A 5,639-nucleotide genomic window follows, 5' to 3' on the forward strand; every position below is an offset into this window, starting at 1 on the left:
GCCTCGGAGAAACAACCCTTTGTTCTCCAGCCCTGCCCAGAGCTGGGCCGGAGCCTCCAGGAGGGGAAGCCCAGTGAGCAAGCCGAAGCCTGTGGATGGAGGGCGTGTTGAGGAAATTCCATTCAAGCCCCTCATTTCCGAAACTGCACCGTGATTAGTCTGGCTTTGTGCAGGTCCCAGTTCAGCGGCGGAGAGGCCAGCTGAGGGTCATAAAAAGCACCAGGGACATACAAAGGCAGGCCCCTTTACAGCCCCAGACAGGAGGTTGAGACATTCGCTGTTTATTTACCTCAGTCTGAAGACAATTATCCCAATTACTTTAAAAAAAAAAAGATTGTATTTTTTAAGTTCATCTTTTTCCTAAAACTGGATACATATGTTTTATTTTCCACCCTTTGGTTTCAAGGACACACATTCTGTCTCACTGGCAGGAAGGGTGGCCTGGGGTCACAGGTTAAAGGGCTGGGGAGGTCAGGGGCCACCCAATGGTTGCCAAATTCACTTGTGAATAGCCATAGATTTGAACTTTGTGCTATCGCTCCAGGCCTGGGCCCTACATGGAGGACTCGGCCCAGGAGCTGGGGCTCCAGTTCAAAGGCCAGCAATCTGTTTTCAATTGGCTTAGGGTTTGGGCCCTCAGTGGGTCCTGTACATCCTCACCAGCCTCCTGGGTGTGGAGAGTGTGGGGTGGGACCAGAGCAAGCATTGTGCAACTCAAAGTTTCAAAACTGTGCAGATTCATCCTGGTTTGGAAATGGAAGACCTTCAGGGTGGGCGTCAGGGCCTGAAAAGGCCCCAATTACTCTAGGAAACAATAAACTTTTGTCCAGAATGCCTGAGTGTGTGGTACCAAGGACCAGTTAAGAGCTTGCTCTTTTGGGTCCACTCTGGATGCAGTTTAGCTAAGTTCACAATGCTGAGGCCCTGAAATGAACCCCAGGTTCTGCCTCCTGGAAAGGGGAGAGCAGGCATTGGCTAGAATATAAATTGGAAGTAGAATGTCCTAAAGCATACCAAACAATATCTACACTGACATTTTAAAATCTGCCATAAGTCTGATGTACATTTATATTTCTTAACACATATAAGTCTATTATCTACTATATATAATAGATTACTTTATTATATATAAATTATATATATATATATATATATATATATATATATATTTTTTTTTTTTTCTTTTGAGACAGGGTCTTACCAACCTGGAACTTGCTATGTAGACCAGGCAGGCCTTAAACACACAGACATCTGCCTGCCTCTGCTTCCCAAATGCTGAGATTAAAGGCTTGGGCCACCAGACCTGGTTTATTATTATATCTATTAACCGTGTTAAGAAACATTGTTGAGCCGGATGGCACCCACCTTCAATCCCAGCACTCGGGAGACAGAGGCAGGCGGATCTCTGTGAGTTTGAGGCCAGCCTGGTCTACAGAGTGAGTTCCAGGACAGGCATCAAAACTACACAGAGAAACCCTGTCTCCTCGAAAAACCAAAAAAAAAAAAAAAAAAAAAAAGAAAAAGAAGAAAAGAAAGAAAAAGAAGAAGAGAAACATTGCTGAACTGGGCGTGTAGTTCAGTTGGCAGAATACTTGTCTAACATGAATGAGGCTCTGGGTTCTACCCCCAGTACTTCATTTTCTAGGCATGGTATAGTGGCACTCGCCTATAATCCTAGCATTCACAAGATAAGAGTCTAGAGGATTGGAAGTTCAAGGTCATTCTCAGCTGTATAGCTAGTCTGAAGTCTCCAAATTTAAAAAAAAAAAAAAAATCACTTCCTGAGTCATTTCTTTAGTTCAGGGTTTCTCAAAGTGTGATTTAGAAAACTCCAGCATTGGGCACAGAAAGCCGGCTGAAGCTATGGACTCCCTGAGCACAGCGCCAGGCTGTGGAGCCAGAATGTAGGGAGAGAAGCATTTTGATTTTTGTAAAGTACTTTCATCTGGAGGGGTGGGTGGGGTACCGCAGCGCTCCTGCGGAGGTCAGAGAACAGCTTACAGCACTCAGCTTTCTCTTTCCACCCTATGGACCGGTGAGATCAATCCCAGGTCCTGAGGCGTGGCAGTGAGGGCCTTTGCCGGGTGAACCATCTCTTCAGTCCTGAGAAATGTTTCTAAAGAGCCTCTCCAGGCTCCTCCAAGGTCAAGGAACCTGCCTGCTGCGGACTAATGTTTGTGTCCTCACAATTCATAAGTAGAAATACTAGCCCCCATGGGCTGGAGAGATGGCTCAGCGGTTAAGAGCACTGACTGCTCTTCCAGAGGTCCCAGGTTTGATTCCCAGCTCACAACCATCTACAACTGCAGTCTCAGGGAATCCTACACCCCCTTTTGGCCTCCAAGGGCACCAGGCTTGCACGTAGTACACAGACTTACAGGCAGACGAAACACTCATACACACGATCAATTAATTATTTTTAAGGTGAGGGACCTGGAGAGATGGCTCAGCACCAGCTGCTCTTGCAGAGGACCCAGGTTCAATTCCCAGCACCCACACGGCAACCCACAATATCTGTAACTCCAGTTCCAGGAGATCTGACATCCTCTTCTGTCCTCTCCAGGCACCAGGCACGATGTGATACACACACATACATGCAGGCAAAACACCCATACACATAAAGTAATTTATTTGTTGTTGTTGTTTGGGGGGATTTTTGTTGTTGTTGTTGTTTGTTTTTTTGAGAAAGAGTTTCTCTGTGTAGCTCTGGCTGTCCTGGAACTCACTCTGTAGACCAGGCTGGCCTCACACTCACCCCAAGATCCATCTGCCTCTGCCTCCTGAGTGCTGGGATTAAAGGCATGCGCCACCATGTCCAGTGGAAAAAAAATTTTAATTAAAAAAAAAGGAGAGAAAGAAGCAGGACGGGAGCAAGCTAGCCTACCAGGTCCATGCCCAGCAATCCAGTCTCCAGACAACATGTTTCACAAAGGCTCCAAGCCCCCTCCCCCACAATACCTATGTCCAAACACATGAGCCTGTGGGGGACATTTGCATCCAAATCCTGATACTCCTGAACCTTTCCGCTTCCTGCATCCTTTGTCCTTGCTGTAGGTCCTAGGAACTAGAAGTAGCCTACCAACAGAGTAGGCTCTGTCCTTGACCTGTGGTCCCTTAGACCTTGGCCTCCTCCTGCGCTAGCCCTGGTCTGCTTTTGTTTTGTGGGACAGTGAAATAAAACCCGCTGTTGACACAGGTTGACTTGCATAATTATATAATAATAATAATAATAATAATAATAATAATAATAATAATAATAAACCCTAACATTATCAACCAAATTAATACAGCAGGCCTGGTTGGGTATTGCACACCTTAAATCCCAGCACTTAGAAGACAGAGGCAGCTGGGCGGTGGTGGCACACGCCTTTAATCCCAGCACTCGGGAGGCAGAGCCAGGCGGATCTCTGTGAGTTCGAGGCCAGCCTGGGCTACAGAGTGAGTTCCAGGAAAGGTGCAAAGCTACACAGAGAAACCCTGTCTCGGGGGAGCGGGGGGAGGGGGATGACGACAGAAAACACAACTAATAAAATGTCTGGTACGGTGCGGGGTGGAGAGCCTAAGTAAGAGGTAAAACATTTGCCCAGCATGCTTGAAACCCTGGTTTCAGTCCTCAGTACTGGGGAAAAAAAACAAAAAAGGTCTAAGCCACAGTTCTCAGTCCATGCGAGAGTTTAGTGACAACCCACAGTCCACAGTGCGTTTCCTCCCTGGCCCTCCTAAATTATTCCTTTCTCCGTGAGGGCTCAGGGAACTGAGATGACGCTGGTGACACTTTGTTGGTGTCCCTGCTCACGCTGTAAGAAGCACTTTGTGGGCTGGAGAGATGGCCCAGCTGTTGAAGAGCACTGGCTGTTCTTCCAGAGGACCCGGGTTCAATTCCCAGCACCCCCATGGCGGCTCACAACTGTCTGTAACTCCAGTTCCAGGGGAGCTGACACCTTCACACCAATGCACATAAAATAAAGTTAAATACATTAAAGAGAAGAAGAGGAAAGAAAAAGAAGAGGAGAAGGAAGAGGAGGAGAACTTTGTCTGTCTGTGAAATGGCTCATAGGTAACAGTGCTTGTCCCCAAGCCTGACGACCTGAGGTAGATCTCCTAGACAGACACATAGGAGAAAAATCAGGGCCTACTCATTGTTCTGTGAGCGCCGCACTGGCTCCACAGCACACACATGCCCAGAGACATGAGCATGCCCTTGTAAATACATTAGTGTAAAAATTGTAAAAAGAAGTACTTTGTGTAAGTGCTTCCTGAGCAAAAGAGGAAGAACTGCAATTATTACACTCCCCCCCCCCCAGGCCGTCTCTCTCCCTCCTTCCTGCTTCCTTTTCTTTTTTAATGTCCATCAAAACCAGGGCCTTGAGCACAAACTTGCACTCTGACACCAAGCCCTACCCCAGGCTGAGGCATTCTGTTCTGAAGTTGTCCAACATTCGTATTGCAGAACATCACAGGCTGGCTAGGGCCCCACGCTGGAGTCTGCTCTCCACATGTCTGTCATCCTTGGACTAGCAGGTACCCAACGTTTGTTCTCAAGGTGACTAATGTTCTCCTGGCCAAGCAGGCATAGGACCACACCCAATGTCTTTCTGAGGACAGAGCTGATAGGAGACACTATCTCAGAGGCAAATGCTTTCCACAAATTATGGCCTGCAGGCTAAACTAGGTCTGCAGTCTGATTTTATGTAGTGGCCGAAAACTATGAATGGCTTTTACATTTTTTTTTACAGGCTGTAAAGTGGAAAAAAAAAAAAAAAAGCAAACATTCAACAGGACCCCGAGGGGCTCCCAAGGCCTAAAAAGTTTACGGCCTGACCCTGAAAGACAGAAGTGTGTTGATGCTGCACTGTGCCATCTTTTGGCAAGGGATGTTTTTAACGTGGCATCTCTGCACAGAGGTGGGTGGCTTTATATTTGTGTTTCTTTGCAAGTCAAAGGAAATTTCAAGATGATCCTCAGAGCTGGGGGAGGGGGTGTAGCTTGATGGTAAACACACTCCATGCTCCAGCTCCATCTCTAGGACCAGAGAGAAAAAGAAAAAGAAAAAAAAAGTTAGCAACCGAGCCAGTAATGAAGAGCAGTTGAAAAAACAAGAACAAACAAACCCAGAAAACAAGAGGGGTGTTAGGTAAAGGTGAATGGTCCGGGTGAAGGGTCTTGGAAAATCAAGAGTAGAGGGTAAGAAAAAAAAAAACCCTTTTCTTTACTCATCCTGAGTTCAAGGCTAAGGTCCCCATGACAAAAGACAGACCATGCAAAACAAAAGAAAACCATGCAAACTTAATTATTAGTTTTGTAGGACATAAGCACCTTCATGAGGAAATGACTCATACAGTTAAGTCAGCATATTTATGTTATGTTTGGAGAGTGGGCAGTTGTAAAGAAGTATAATAAAGCTAAATGTACCGGTCTAAAGGCCACACACTGGGAAAACTGGGCAAGGCCTGTTTGTTTGGATTCCTCTTTGTGCCCCTGGGTGGTCGAAGATGTAAAGATGTAAAGATGTAAAGGCATCTCTCACAGGTGAGTTTTAGGATCTGCTTCAGACCAAGTCCAGAGAAGCCTCATAGGTTGTATAATGCTGTTCCCAGGACAGAGAGGTCAGAATCCTCCCCATACATGCTCTCTTTTCT

Source organism: Peromyscus maniculatus, chromosome 19 (assembly GCF_049852395.1).
Source record: "Peromyscus maniculatus bairdii isolate BWxNUB_F1_BW_parent chromosome 19, HU_Pman_BW_mat_3.1, whole genome shotgun sequence".
Classification (NCBI taxonomy): domain Eukaryota; kingdom Metazoa; phylum Chordata; class Mammalia; order Rodentia; family Cricetidae; genus Peromyscus; species Peromyscus maniculatus.